This window comes from Ranitomeya imitator, chromosome 4 (assembly GCF_032444005.1).
Source record: "Ranitomeya imitator isolate aRanImi1 chromosome 4, aRanImi1.pri, whole genome shotgun sequence".
In the NCBI taxonomy this organism is placed as follows: Eukaryota; Metazoa; Chordata; class Amphibia; order Anura; family Dendrobatidae; genus Ranitomeya; species Ranitomeya imitator.
Genome location: NC_091285.1, coordinates 246851126 through 246867290, shown reverse-complemented (window position 1 = coordinate 246867290; position 16165 = coordinate 246851126). Strand labels below are relative to the sequence as shown.

General features: G+C 44.3%; 1 protein-coding gene across 3 annotated transcripts in view; it reads right to left on the bottom strand.

The window, feature by feature from the left end:
- Nucleotides 1-16165, bottom strand: part of ANO6 (anoctamin 6) — a 302301-nt gene that overhangs the window by 75385 nt on the left and 210751 nt on the right. The gene's annotated exons all lie outside the window — the stretch shown is intronic.

Below are 16165 nucleotides of genomic sequence, written 5' to 3'. Positions count from 1 at the left end.
CAGCCAATGCTGAACAATTTGCCGCATCCAAGGATGCATTAATCAGATAATTTCCTGCTAAAGATATCTGATTTGACATCTCTATCACCTCTACAGGAAACCCCTTATCCTGAAGAGCCTTGGTTACGGACTCTGACCAAGCTATCATAGCTTTGGCAACCCATGTGGCCGCAAAAGACGGCGCGAGGGCTGACCCTGAAGCCTCAAACAGAGACCGAGCTAGACTCTCTAGGAGCCGATCAGTCGGATCCTTAATAGACGACCCATTAGGAAGAGACAGCAACGTACTGGAGGCCAAACGGGACACGGGAGGATCCACTGAAGGGGATTCTGCCTACTTTTTACAAAGCTCTGGAGCGAAAGGATACCTTGCACCTAGGGCCTTCTGGCCTAAGAAACGCTTATCTGGTCGCTCCATGTGACGTTGGACTAGATCCTCAAACTCAGGATGAGTAGAAAACACCTTATGAGGTTGCTTGAATTTTTTAAAGGACACCTTATGACCAGAAGGTAAGGTGGCCACATCCTCTACTCCCAAAGTCTGGTTAACGGCCTCAATGAGACTGTCAACAGATTCCTGATAACCAGGAGCTTCTAAATCAAAAGACCCCTCTGAGTCATAGTCCGAACCGTGTTCACTCAATTCCGCAGGAGAGGGAGATCGAGAGACGAGATTCAAAGATGCTGATGCACCTGACGGACCGGGAGACGCTGTGTGGGATCGTTTCCCCTGTGTCTGCCTAGAGGGAGTACGGCCCCTGCAGGCCGGAGGATCCTGAAAATCGGAGGATCTTTCCAAAACAGGCGGATGAATGTCCCTGACAGGGGCTTGAAGGGACTCAACCGCCTTTGTTAGAGACGCCATAGACTGCGTTAATGATATGACCCACTCAGTAGGAGACACTGCCGACCCAGGTACAGGCACACCCGGCAGGATAGCCGGCGGGGTAACAGGCAGGGTAGCAGACGGGGGCTCCTGCACGCGCTCTGAATCACAAGCCTCACAGAGATGGTTACTTTGTGCATGCGGAAAAGCAGACCGACAGGTAATGCATGAGGAATACAGAACTGAGTGAGTCTTAGGGTTTCTAGACATGATGACTCTAAAGCCGCTATGCTCCGTATCTCCTTATGAGCTACTAGGTCTAGAACAAATACTGTTGTCAGGCTGAGGGAAGTAGCACTTACCCCAGTCCTGTGTCCCGTATGCTCTCAAACACTGAACCATGTTTCCTGTGCAAATCACACATATATACTAAATTACAGGGCGGATGCTTGAAAAAGTGGGAGGAGTTACCGCGCATGGACCCGGTTTAGGCCGAAGCAGGGAACTAGATTTCACTCCTTCCCCTGCTCTCCCGGGAAAGCTGGGTGCTCGAAACCGGAAGTAAACCGCCGCCGATGGAGGCGGGACTTCCCCCAGACTACAAGACCCATAATGCCACAGGCCGTACAGAAAACCGGAAGCCGCCGAAAAAGGGGCGGGACTTCCGCCCATGCTCAGACTACAAGATCCATAATGCCTCAGGCTGCCTAGAGAACAGGAAACCGCCGAAAAAAGGGGCGGGACTTCCGCCCATGCCCCTGCTGAAGTTTGCTTGTGGGGAATAACGCTGGAAACCAGCACAGCGCCGGATAATAGTCGCCACCTGTGCAGTACCAGCAGAACGCGCGATGAAGCAGGAGCCCCCTGTGCAGCCCTCTGACAGCGGATGAGGTTAGACCAAAAAAATCCACATATAAATATATATACATATATAAAAAAGACGGTGCAGGCACCCTAACTCCTTACACCCTTCAGAAGGCGAGGAGAGGGACCGTCTGCCTCCTTTAAACACCGTAGCCGTGCATTGGTGATGAAGTGGAGGGTGCACGGACAAGGAATGAATGCCTGTACAACCTAGGGTTCCGTTAGCTCAGGGTGGTCAGGTTCTTAGTCCGGCAAAAAAATCCCACGTCGCGGGAGAGGATACGTGGAGGCGACACTCCACGTGCTCGCCCGTTGTTGGTTTGGGGAGATCGGACCCCTTCAAAAGGGTCCGTCGCCCCTGTCTTATCTTCAGAGAAAGAGAAAAAAAAAAAAAAAAAAGCATCTGGGAAAACCCAGAGATGTGCCTCCTACGGACACTAAGCATAAACTGGAGCTGTCACGGCCAGTGGCAAGGTGTATACTATGGAGGAGGAGCTAACTTTTTTTTTTATACCTACTTAGTGTCAGCCTCCTGGCGGCAGTAGCATACACCCACAGTCCTGTGTCCCCCAATGAGACGATGGAGAAAAAAAATGTGAAGTATAAAGATTGGCCTTCTACTTGCTGGATCCACTTCTAACTAGGTCCAATACTGTTTTTAGCCCCAAAACACTGCATTAAAACCTGAAATTGTGTTGTTGCAAAACACCGTGTAAAGCCCACCCCCTCCACCAACTATTCATGAATGTTACAGGAAGAAACAAAGTAATTTGAAAAAAAAAAATCCTACCAGGATATGTTCCATTTAAAGTTGTAAATTTAACTTGGCATCAAAAGGGTGGAAGTATCTCACAATTGTAAATGTGTGTCTGTGCAAATTAGGGCATTTTGCAGTTATGGGTTTTGCATAAATTGTGATGCTGCAGTATTTTACCACAGATGGATGTTAAAATACAGTGAATAACATTTTAAAAGCTCCTACCCATAGAGTTGTGGATTTTTGTTAGAAATATTTCTCACAGTGTTGCAATAACATCGCCATTGTTTATCTGCTAACAAAGAATAAACCTTTGGGTCTATTGTGGTAAACCTGACAACACAGTTTGTGAACACAGAGGTTTTATACTCATCAATGTACCACCCTGAAAAAAGTACTGTATATACTCGAGTAGAAGCCGACCCGAGTAGAAGCCGAGACCCCTAATTTTGCCACAAAAAACTGGGAAAACGTAATGACACAAGTATAAGCCTAGGGTGGAAAATGCAGCAGCTACTGGTAAATTTCAAAAATAAAAATACAGTAGGTACCAATAAAAGTAAAATTAATTGAGACATCAGTAGGTTAAATGTATTTGAATATCCATATTGAATCAGGAGCCCCATATAATGCGCCATACAGTTCATGATGGGCCCCATAAGATGCTCCATATTAAAATATGTCCCAAATAATGCTGCACAAATGTTGATCATGGCCCCATAAGATGCTCCATACAGACATTTGCCCCATATAATGCTCCACAAATGCTGATTATGGCCCTACAGTTGTGGCCAAAAGTATTGACACCCCTGCAATTCTGTCAGATAATACTCAGTTTCTTCCTGAAAATGATTGCAATCACAAATTCTTTGGTATTATTATCTTCATTTAATTTGTCTTAAATGAAAAAACACAAAAGAGAATGAAGCAAAAAGCAAAACATTGATCATTTCACACAAAACTCCAAAAATGGGCCAGACAAAAGTATTGGCACCCTCAGCCTAATACTTGGTTACACAACCTTTAGCCAAAATAACTGCGACCAACCGCTTCCGGTAACCATCAATGAGTCTCTTACAATGATCTGCTGGAATTTTAGACCATTCTTCTTTGGCAAACTGCTCCAGGTCCCTGATATTTGAAGAGTGCCTTCTCCAAACTGCCATTTTTAGATCTCTCCACAGATGTTCTAAGGGATTCAGGTCTGGACTCATTGCTGGCCACCTTAGAAGTCTCCAGTGCTTTCTCTTAAACCATTTTCTAATGCTTTTTGAAGTGTGTTTTGGGTCATTGTCCTGCTGGAAGACCCATGACCTCTGAGGGAGACCCAGCTTTCTCACACTGGGCCCTACATTATGCAGCAAAATTTGTTGGTAGTGTTTAGACTTCATAATGCCATGCACACGGTCAAGCAGTCCAGTGCCAGAGACAGCAAAGCAACCCCAAAACATCAGGGAACCTCCACCATGTTTGATTGTAGGGACCGTGTTCTTTTCTTTGAATGCCTCTTTTGTTCTGTAAACTCTATGTTGATGCCTTTGCCCAAAAAGCTCTACTTTTGTCTCATCTGACCAGAGAACAATGAACATAAGGATGAATGACCTCAGGGAAATCAAAACATCCAACACCGCGGAGACACCATCACGTGTTTCTCAACGCAGTGATCCAGAACACTGCTCCCATCCCTTATGGGAAATATGCAAATGCATGTAGAAAAGCCGCGGAGACACCATCACGTGTTTCTCAACGCAGTGATCCAGAACACTGCTCCCATCCCTTATGGGAAATATGCAAATGCATGTAGAAAAGCCGCGGAGACACCATCACGTGTTTCTCAACGCAAGCAATAAATAGCCAGGTCTTTCACTGGGAAGGAACAACCAAGGGAAGGGCAGCATCCAAAAAGGAAAACCACCTATGCCAAAACATAGTATCCATCCACAGACAGCTGTTTCGGGGTATTTGCCCCTCATCAGTGTGGAGTAGGAAACTGGCTATTAGGAGCAGTGCCTAATAAAAGGACTATGAACATAAGGATGAATGACCTCAGGGAGATGTGGATGGATACCATGTTCCTTCCCGCACATCCGCACAATCTTGCATTGAAATCTCTTGTCAATTTTTCTTTTCCGTCCACATCAAGGGAGGTTAGCCACAGAGCCATGGGCTTTAAACTTCTTGATGACACTGCGCACTGTAGACACAGGAACATTCAGGTCTTTGGAGATCGACTTGTAGCCTTGAGATTGCTCATGCTTCCTCACAATTTGATTTCTCAAGTCCTCAGACAGTTCTTTGGTCTTCTTTCTTTTCTCCATGCTCAGTGTGGCACACACAAGGACACAGGACACAGGTTGAGTCAACTTTAATCCATGTCAACTGGCTGCAAGTGTGATTTAGTTATTGCAAACACCTGTTAGGTGCCACAGGTAAGTTACAGGTGCTGTTAATTACACAAATTAGAGAAGCATCAAATGATTTTTCGTACAGTGTCAATACTTTTGTCCACCCCCTTTTTTATGTTTGGTGTGGAATTATATCCTATTTGGCTTTAGGACAATTCTTTTTGTGTTTTTTCATTTAAGACAAATTAAGTGAAGATAATACTACCAAATAATTTGTGTTTGCAATCATTTTCAGGAAGAAAATGAGTATTATCTGACAGAATTGCAGGGGTGTCAATACTTTTGGCCATGACTGTATGTTCATAGTCCTTTTACTAGGCACTGCTCCTAATAGCCAGTTTCCTACTCCACACTGATGAGGTGCAAATACCCTGAAACAGCTGTCTGTGGATGGATACCATGTTTTGGCATAGGTGGTTTTCCTTTTTGCATGCTGCCCTTCCCATGGTTGTTCCTTCCCGGTGAAAGACCTGGCTATTTATTGCTTGCGTTGAGAAACACGTGATGGTGTCTCCGCTGCTTTTCTACATGCATCTGACCAGATAACATTCTTTCAAAATGTTTTAGGCTTTTTCAGCTAAGTTTTGGCAAACTCCAGCCTGGCTTTATTATGTCTCGGGGTAAGAAGTGGGGTCTTACAGGGTCTCCTACCATACAGTCCCTTTTCATTCAGATGCCGACGGATAGTACGGGTTGACACTGTTGTACCCTCGGACTGCAGGGCAGCTTGAACTTGTTTGGATGTTAGTCGAGGTTCTTTATCCAACATCCGCACAATCTTGCATTGAAGTCTCTTGTCAATTTTTCTTTTCTGTCCACATCTAGGGAGGATAGCCACAGTGCCATGGGCTTTAATCTTCTTGATGACACTGCGCACGGTAGACACAGGAACATTCAGGTCTTTGGAGATGGACTTGTAGCCTTGAGATTGCTCATGCTTCCTCACAATTTGGTTTCTCAAGTCCTCAGACAGTTCTTTGGTCTTCTTTCTTTTCTCCATGCTCAGTGTGGTACACACAAGGACACAGGACAGAGGTTGAGTCAACTGGCTGCAAGTGTGATTTAGTTATTGCCAACACCTGTTAGGTGCCATAGGTAAGTTACAGGTGCTGTTACACAAATTAGAGAAGCATCACATGATTTTTCGAGCAGTGCCAATACTTTTGTCCACCCCCTTTTTTATGTTTGGTGTGAAATTATATCCAATTTGGCTTTAGGACAATTCTTTTTGTGTTTTTTAATTTAAGACAAATTAAATGAAGATAATAATACCAAATAATTTGTGTTTGCAATCATTTTCAGGAAGAAACTGAGTATTATCTGACAGAATTGCTGGGGTGTCAATACTTTTGGCCACAACTGTATAAGATGCTCCATAGACACATTTGCCCTATATAATACTGCACAAATGCCGATTATGGCCCCATAAGATGCTCCCATATAGATATTTGCCCCATATAATGCTGCACATGGCCCCATACAGATATTTCCCCCATATAATGCTGCACACGGCTCAGTAAGATGCTCCATACAAGATATTTGCCCCATATAATGCTGCACATGGCCCCATACAGATATTTGCCCCATATAATGCTGCACATGGCCCCATAAGATGCTCCATATAGATATTTGCCCCATATAATGCTGCACATGGCCCCATATAGATATTTGCCCCATATAATGCTGCACATGGCCCCATATAGATATTTGCCCCATATAATGCTGCACATGGCCCCATAAGATGCTTCATACAAATATTTGCCCCATATAATGCTGCACATGGCCCCATAAGATGCTCCATACAGACATTTGCCCCATATGCTGTTGCTGCGATTTAAAAAATGGCTCCTAAAACCATTACTGAAAAAAAAAAAAAACATACACGTACAAAAAATCTGAGTGATCTTTTAGTACAAAACAGACTATTGCCAACACAAAGCAATTGGTTAAATAAAGACATGCCAAAAGGCAATTTTAAATGTGGCAATTGTAATTTCTGTCATCTGCATAAATGAAATAATCCAATAAAAATTGGACCGATAAATCACATAATTCAGGATTTTATTACCCGCAAGAGTAAATTCGTTGTCTATGTATTATTTTGTCCCTGCGAATATTACTATATAGAGAAAACCATTCGACCCCTAATAACTAGATTTCGCAAACATTACAATTCCATACTAACAGGCAAAGGCTGCATGCGCTTAATAAAACACATGCAAGAAAAACACAATGGAAATCCAGAGCTATTTCAGTTTGCCGGGCTTGAAATTGTTAAATTCCCTCCCCAGGGAGGTAATCACAACAGCCTGCTTCTTAGACATGAAGCAAAATGGATAATGAACACAAATGCTCAAGGACCTATAGGTCTGAATGACAAGTTAGATATGGCTATATTTTTGTAATTTTCGTAATTCTTTACATTGATGCAATCGGCATAAATAGAATTTGTTGTTTATTGTGAAAAGTATTTTGAAAAAATTTTTGTAGCAATAATATTAACCCTTGTTGATGTTCAGACCTTATATAAAGGAAGTGACATCATTTTAACTTCACATGTACCCATAGAAGCGCATACCGCGTGAAACGGCCGTCGTCCCATCCTTCCCACCCCCCCCCCCCCCGCACCCTCACCGTTTTCTGCCGAACTGTATGCAATGATTGTAACCAGCCTATAGCACTATTAAAGACAACAGTTTCACGGAAGCTGGGTGAGTGCCGAAATATGTTCCTTTCTTTTGTTGTGGATTTGAAGACTGAGTTATTCTATATATATATATATGCTGAGCACCAGTTCACCAGTGGGGCGTAACGCCGCATGTCACCAGGAAATTTGGAAAAAAAAGGGCGTGAATTGAAAAAAATTTCCTCCATTGTCAGCCGTGTTCATAGTGCCATTCAGTCTGCTGTTGCTTAAAGGTGCTAAAATGTCAGTATTCATAGTGGCTTTAGCTTTTGTCAATTTTCCTGGTTTTACATGAAAGAGCTGAAGACAGCCCTCAGATTTGCAAGATAGCTGATATGCAGTAATGAGAGCTTTAGCCATTCTGTTCAAGAGAATAGTAGGAGTCTCAAAGCGTAAAACCCATCAATGAAAACATTTGACACGACTAAATAATATACATGAAAAAAGAACTGAACAAGTCACCAATTTTCTAAGTAAATATATTTCTAAAGGTGCTATTGAAATGAAATGCTCACCAGATGTCATGAACAACCCATCCAATCCACACAGGTAAATAAATCAAACCAAAAATGTCTATAAAGTTATGTGTAATAATGAGAAATGACAAAGGGAAAAAGAATTGAACACTCTTACTGAAATTTAATTACTACTTCGTACCAAAGCCTTTGTTGGTGATGGCAGCTTCAAGAAGCCTACTGTATGTAGGAAATAGGCGTATGCATTGCGCAGGTGTGAATTTGTCCCATTCTTCCACACAAACACTCTACAAAAACCTGAAGATTCAGTGCACTCCTATGAACTGTGAACTTTAGTTCCTTCCATAAATTTTCTATTGGATTCAGGTCAGGTGACTGGCTGGGCCATTCTAGCAGCTTTGTTTTCTTTCTCTGAAACAAATTGAGAATTTCCTTGGCTGTGTGTTTGGGATTGTGTTGCTGAAATGCAAACTTCTTGTTTCATCTTCATTATTCTGGTAGATGGCAGCAGATTTTTATCGAGAATGTCTCGGTACATTTGTCCATTCATTCTTCCCTAAATTATGAAGTTTGCCAGTGCCTTATGCTGAAAACCAGCCAAATCCCATGATGTTTCCACCTCAAAACTTCACTGTTGGTATGGTGTTTTTGGGGTGATATGCAGTGCCTTTTGACCTCCTAACAAGGTATATATTATGGCATCCAAAAAAGTTCAAATTTACACTCAGCTAACTACACAATATTATTCCAGTATTTCACAGGCTTATCTAAATGTTGTTGGGCAAACTTTAAATGCGCTTAAACATACTTTTTGCTTAGCAATGGAGTCTTGCATAGTGAGGGTACATACAGGCCATGGAGTTACTTAGTTTTCTTTGAAACAATTGTACCTGTTGATTCCAGGTCTTTCTGTAGCTCTTCACAGGTTTTCCCTGGCTCTAGGAAAACTCTTCTGATAATAATTTTTTACTCCTCTGTCTGAAATATTGCAGGGAGCACCTGGTCATAGCCGGCAAATGGAGAAATTATGTTCTTTCGACTTTCGGCTTACGGCCTCAACAGTGCTCACTGGAACCTTAGTTTACAAATTCTTCTGTAACCAATGCCATCAGTATGTTTTGAAACAATAAGACTATTAACCCCTTAGTGACAGAGTCAATTTGGTACTTAATGACCAGGCCAATTTTTGCAATTCTGACCACTGTCACTTTATGAGGTTATAACTCTGGAACGCTTCAACGGATCCCGCTGATTCTGAGACTGTTTTTTCGTGACATATTGTACTTCATGTTAGTGGTAACATTTCTTCGATATTACTTGCGATTATTTATGAAAAAAACGGAAATATGGCGAAAATTTTTAAAATTTTGCAATTTTCAAACTTTGTATTTTTATGCCCTTAAATCAGAGAGATATGTCATGAAAAATAGTTAATAAATAACATTTCCCACATGTCTACTTTACATCAGCACAATTTTGGAAACAAAAATTTTTTTTGTTAGGGAGTTATAAGGGTTAAAAGTTGACCAGCAATTTCTCATTTTTACAACACCATTTTTTTTTAGGGACCACATCACATTTGAAGTCATTTTGAGGGGTCTATATGATAGAAAATAATGAAGTGTGACACCATTCTAAAAACTACACCCCTCAAGGTTCTCAAAACCACATTCAAGAAGTTTATTAACCCTTTACGTGCTTCACAGGAACTGAAACAATGTGGAAGGAAAAAATGAACATTTAACTTTTTTTTGCAAACATCTTAATTCAGAACCATTTTTTTTATTTTCACAAGTGTAAAAACAGAAATGTAACCATAAATTTTGTTATGCAATTTCTCCTGAATACGCCAATACCCCATATGTGGGGGTAAACCACTGTTAGGGCGCACCGCAGAACTTAGAAGTGAAGGAGCGCCGTTTGACTTTTTCAATGCAGAATTGGCTGGAATTGAGATCGGACACCATGTCACATTTAGAGAGCCCCTGATGTACCTAAACAGTGGAAACTCCCCACAAGTGACACCATTTTGGAAACTAGACCCCTTAAGGAACTTATCTAGATGTGTGGTGAGCACTTTGAACCCCCAAGTGCTTCACAGAAGTTTATAACGTAGAGCCGTGAAAATAAAAAATCGCTTTTGTTTACACAAAAATGATCTTTTCGCCCACAAATTCTTATTTTCACAAGGGTAACAGGAGAAATTCGACCACTAAAGTTGTTGTGCAATTTCTCCTGAGTACGTCGATACCCAATATGTGGGGGTAAACCACTGTTTGGGCGCACCGCAGAGCTTGGAAGAGAAAGAGTGCCGTTTTACTTTTTCAATGTAGAATTGGCTGGAATTGAGATCGGACGCCATGTCGCGTTTGGAGAGCCCCTGATGTGCCTAAACAGTAGAAATCCCCCACAAGTGACCCCATTTTGGAAACTAGACCCCCCATGGAACTTATCTAGATGTGTGGTGAGAACCTTGAATGCCCAAGTGCTTCACAGAAGTTTAGAATGCAGAGTCGTGAAAATAAAAAATATTTTTTTTTCCACAAAAAAGATATTGTAGCCCCCAAGTTTTTATTTTCACAAGGGTAACAGGAGAAATTGGACTGCAATAGTTGTTGTCCAATTTATCCCGAGTACGCTGATGCGCCATATGTGGGGGTAAACCACTGTTTGGGCGCACGGCAGAGCTCGGAAGGGAAGGAGCGCCTTTTTGGAATGCAGACTTTGATAGAATGGTCTGTGGGCATTATGTTGCGATTGCAGAGCCCCTGATGTACCTAAACTGTAGTAACCCCCCACAAGTGACCCCATTTTGGAAACTAGACCCCCCAAGGAACTTATCTAGATGTGTGGTGAGAACTTTGAATGCCCAAGTGCTTCACAGAAGTTTAGAATGCAGAGTCATAAAATAAAATATATATATATTTTTCCACAAAAAGGATTTTGTAGCCCCCAAGTTTTTATTTTCACAAGGGTAACAAGAGAAATTGGACCCCAGAAGTTGTTGTCCAATTTATCCCGAGTACGCTGATGCCCCATATGTGGGGGTAACCCACTGTTTGGGCGCACGGCAGAGCTCAGAAGGGAGGGAGCACCATTTGACTTTTTGAGCGCAAAATTGGCTGTCGTGTTTGGAGACCCCCTGATGTACCTAAACAGTGGAAACCCCCCAATTCTAGCTCCAACCCCAACCCCAACACACCCCTAACCCTAATCCCAACCTGATCCATAATCTTAATCACTAACCCTAACCATAATCACAACCCTTACCCCAAAACAACCCTAATGTCAACCCTAACCATAACCCTAATCAAAACCCTAAATCCAACACACCCATAATCCTAATCTCAACCCTAACCTCAAACCTAACCCTAATCCCAATACACCCCTAATCACAACCCTAACCTTAACCCTAATCCCAAACCTAACCCTAATCCCAAGCGTAACCCTAATGCCAACCCTAACCCTAATACAAACCCTAATCCAAACCCTAACCCTAATCCCAGCTCTAACCCTAACTTTAGCCCCAACCCTAGCCCTAACTTTAGCCCCAACCCTAACCCTAGCCCTAAGGCTACTTTCACACTTGCGTCGTTTGGCATTCCGTCGCAATCCGTCGTTTTGGACAAGAAATGGATCCTGCAAATGTGCCCGCAGGATGCGTTTTTTGCCCATAGACTTGTATTGCCGACGGATCGTGACGGATGGCCACACGTCGCGTCCGTCGTGCACTGGATCAGTTGTGTTTTGGCGGAGCGTCGGCACAAAAAAACGTTCAATGAAACGTTTTTTTGTACGTCGCATCCGCCATTTCTGACCGCGCATGCGTGGCCGTAACTCCGCCCCCTCCTCCCCAGGACATAGATTGGGCAGCGGATGTGTTGAAAAACTACAGCTGCTGCCCACGTTGTGCACAATTTTCACAACGTGCGTCGGTATGTCGGGCCGACGCATTGCGACGGCCCCGTACCGACGTAAGTGTGAAAGAAGCCTAACCCTAAGTTTAGCCCCAACCCTAACCCTAAATTTAGCCCCAACCCTAACCCTAAATTTAGCCCCAACCCTAGCCCTAACCCTACCCCTAACCCTACCCCTACTCCTAACCCTTCCCCTAACCCTACCCCTAACCCTACCCCTACCCCTAATTTTAGCCCCAACTGCTGTTCTCCTGCCGGCCGGCAGATGGAGACAGATGGCGGGCGCACTGGGCATGCGTCCGCCATGCTCTGCTGCCGGCGGCCAGGAGGAAAAGCAAGAGGATCCAGGGACCTAGGTGAGTATGCTAGGGTCCCCGAATCCCCCTATTTCTCTGTCCTCTGATGTGCGATCACATCAGAGGACAGAGAATTACACTTTACTTTTTTTTTTTTTTGCGGTCGCCGGTAAACAGTTAATTACCGGCGATCGCAAAACAGGGGTCGGTAATACCGACCCCGATCGTGCTCTTTGGGGTCTCGGCTACCCCTGGCAGCCGAGACCCCAAAGATTCTCCCGGTGCCGGCCGGCGGGCGCACTGCGCATGCGCCCGCCATTTTGAAGATGGCGGCGCCCACCGGGAGACACGAGGAGCATCGGGGGAGCTAGGTGAGTATTGGGGGGCCACCTGGGACCCCTTTTCTCTGTCCTCCGATGTGCGATCACATCGGAGGACAGAGAAATTAAAAAGATCGCTTTTTTTTTTTTTTTTTGCGATCGCCGGTAAACGGTTAACTACCGGCGATCGCAAATGCGGGGTGGGTTAAAAACCCCCCGAATCATGTTCTCTGGAGTCTCGGCTACCCTCGGCAGCCGAGACCCCGGAGAAAATCGGCCTCTGGGGGGCGCTATGGACTTTTTCCACAGCGCCGTTAATTAACGGCGCTGTGGTTTAAGTACCCTTAGCGGCCGCCGTTAAAAGGCGTATCGGCGGTCGCTAAGGGGTTAAGGTCTTGAGATAGCTCATTGGTTTTGCACATCATGTGATGTTTCTTGTGTGGCACCTTGATAATAAGACACCTTTTTTAGACCGTCAGTTGAACCAGCTGATATTATTTTTCACTAAGTGGCAGGACTGTTTTCTAATTATTGATAAATTTCAGCTGATGTCATGAATTTCCATGGCTTTTTGTACCTCTCTTCATGTGTTCAATACTTTTTCCCTGTGTTATTTTTCATTATAAAACAACTTAAAGGGAAGGTGCCATAAAAAAAAAAATGTTTTTCAGAAATTGTAAAAATGTAAAGAATTAATGATTACATTTTCTTAAAAAATATTATCATTTGTTTACAATTTAGTAAAATATGAAAAATTATTTGAAAAGTTTTGGAATTTCCACTTTTCAACACTAGGGGGAGCAGCTGCTGAAATTTCAGAAAAACCTAGTGTACAACTAGCTCACATTACTGCACTGCAGTAAATATGGGCGGAGTCTGCTGACCTGTGTGATGTCTCCTCTCCTCCCCTTCTGGGTGTTTGCTAAGGGATTAGAGAGGATGATATTCAGGGACCCAGTGAGCAGCCATTTTGTTGGTGACTGCAGAGTATGGCTGCCGTCACACTAGCAGTATTTGGTCAGTATTTTACCTCAGTATTTGTAAGCCAAAACCAGGAGTGGAACAAATAGAGGAAAAGTATAATAGAAACATATGCACCACTTCTGGATTTATCACCCACTCCTGGTTTTGGCTTACAAATACTGATGTAAAATACTGACCAAATGATAGTGTGAAGGCAGCCTTATATTGACAAGTAGACAGTCACCGAGGATGGCAGGCAGCAAGGATTCTGGGAGATATGTGGTGGAGGAAGCAGGGTGACAGCAGCACAGAGTATTTCAGGAGAGCAGTGTGCAGGTCTATGGGGGCCCCCTGTTTGGTGCGCGGAGCAGCCAGGGATTGTACATAGAGCGCTGTCTTTTATACACATGGATGGATAGTCTGCTCCACAGAAATCCAGGAAACATTTCTGCGGATTGATGGCCTGGTCTGATCCAGACTTTGCATGCAGACCCCATTCCCCTCCTCAGATCCTGTTTTCTCCATCCTGTCCTGGCAATGTGTGAAAGCGAGGCGACAGGCGAAGTACGGGGTGACGCTGGGAAGGAAATGTAGCCATATAGTAACGATAAAAATGAGACCCCTCTCTTCAGCTGCCTCACCTGACTGCACCTAACTGGAGGTCACGCTGTCCCCTCTATTACCCCAGACCCGCGTGCAGGTACTCAGCCAGAACCACCATAGAATGGGTCCGCTTTCTGAAGATAATACTGCCATAGTGTTCTCACATAATACCGCCATATAGATCACACACAATACCACCATATAGATCACACATAATACCGCCAGTGTTCTCACATACCGCCATATAGATCACACATAATACCGCCAGTGTTCTCACATACCGCCATATAGATCACACATAATACCGCCAGTGTTCTCACATACCGCCATATAGATCACACATAATACCGCCAGTGTTCTCACATACCGCCATATAGATCACACATAATACCGCCAGTGTTCTCACATACCGCCATATAGATCACACATAATACCGCCAGTGTTCTCACATACCGCCATATAGATCACACATAATACCGCCAGTGTTCTCACATACCGCCATATAGATCACACATAATACCGCCAGTGTTCTCACATACCACCATATACTTCTCACATAATACCGCCATATAGATCACCCATAATGCCGCCACATAGATCTCACATGTATTGTAAATAAAGAATCGGCCAGAATAAAGTCCTTTATTAATCTTTTTTATACCATACCGAACGCATAATCCTCGACTCCCTCATCTCCCACAACAAAAATAATAAACCACAATGGGGAAAGACACGCAGGGGGGAGAGGAGTGCATAGGAGAGGATTAGATACTGACTGCTGAGCCGTGTATCTAATCCTGTCCTGTGTGATACTGTGCTGCGCCGTGTATCTAATCCTATCTTGTGTGATACTGTACACAGGACAGGATTAGCTACACAGGACTAGATTAGCTACACAGGACAGAGGTAGCAGTGGTAGATGGTATATAGAGGTAGGCAGCAGTGGTAGATGGTATATAGAGACAGGCAGCAGTGGTAGATGGTATATAGAGGCAGGCAGCAGTAGTAGATGGTATATAGAGGCAGGCAGCAGTGGTAGGTGGTATACAGAGGCAGGTAGCGGTGCTATACAGAGGCAGGTAGCGGTGCTATACAGAGGCAGGTAGCGGTGGTAGATGGTATATAGAGGCAGGCAGCACTGTTAGGTGGTATACAGAGGCAGGTAGCGGTGGTATACAGAGGCAGGCAGCAGTAGTAGATGGTATATAGAGGCAGGCAGCAGTGGTAGGTGGTATACAGAGGCAGGTAGCGGTGGTATACAGAGGCAGGTAGCGGTGGTATGCAGAGGCAGGTAGCGGTGGTATATAGAGGCAGGTAGCGAGGGTATGCAGAGGCAGGTAGCGGTGGTATGCAGAGGCAGGTAGCGGTGGTATGCAGAGGCAGGTAGCGGTGGTATACAGAGGCAGGTAGCGGTGGTATACAGAGGCAGGTAGCGGTGGTATACAGGGGCTGGTAGCGGTGGTATACAGGGGCAGGTAGCGGTGGTATATAGGGGCAGGTAGCGGTGGTATACAGGGGCAGGTAGCGGTGGTATATAGGGGCAGGTAGCGGTGGTATATAGGGGCAGGTAGCGGTGGTATATAGGGGCTGGTAGTGGTGGTATATAGGGGCAGGTAGTGGTATATAGGAGCAGGTAGCAGTGGTATATAGGAGCAGGTAGCAGTGGTACATAGGGGCAGGTAGCAGTGGTACATAGGGGCAGGTAGCAGTGGTATATAGGGGCAGGTAGCAGTGGTATATAGGAGCAGGTAGCAGTGGTATATAGGAGCAGGTAGCAGTGGTATATAGGGGCAGGTAGCAGTGGTATATAGGAGCAGGTAGCAGTGGTATATAGGGGCAGGTAGCAGTGGTATATAGGGGCAGGTAGCAGTGGTATATAGGAGCAGGTAGCAGTGGTATATAGGGGCAGGTAGCAGTGGTATATAGGAGCAGGTAGCAGTGGTATATAGGAGCAGGTAGCAGTGGTATATAGGGGCAGGTAGCAGTGGTATATAGGAGCAGGTAGCAGTGGTATATAGGAGCAGGTAGCAGTGGTATATAGGGGCTAGTAGC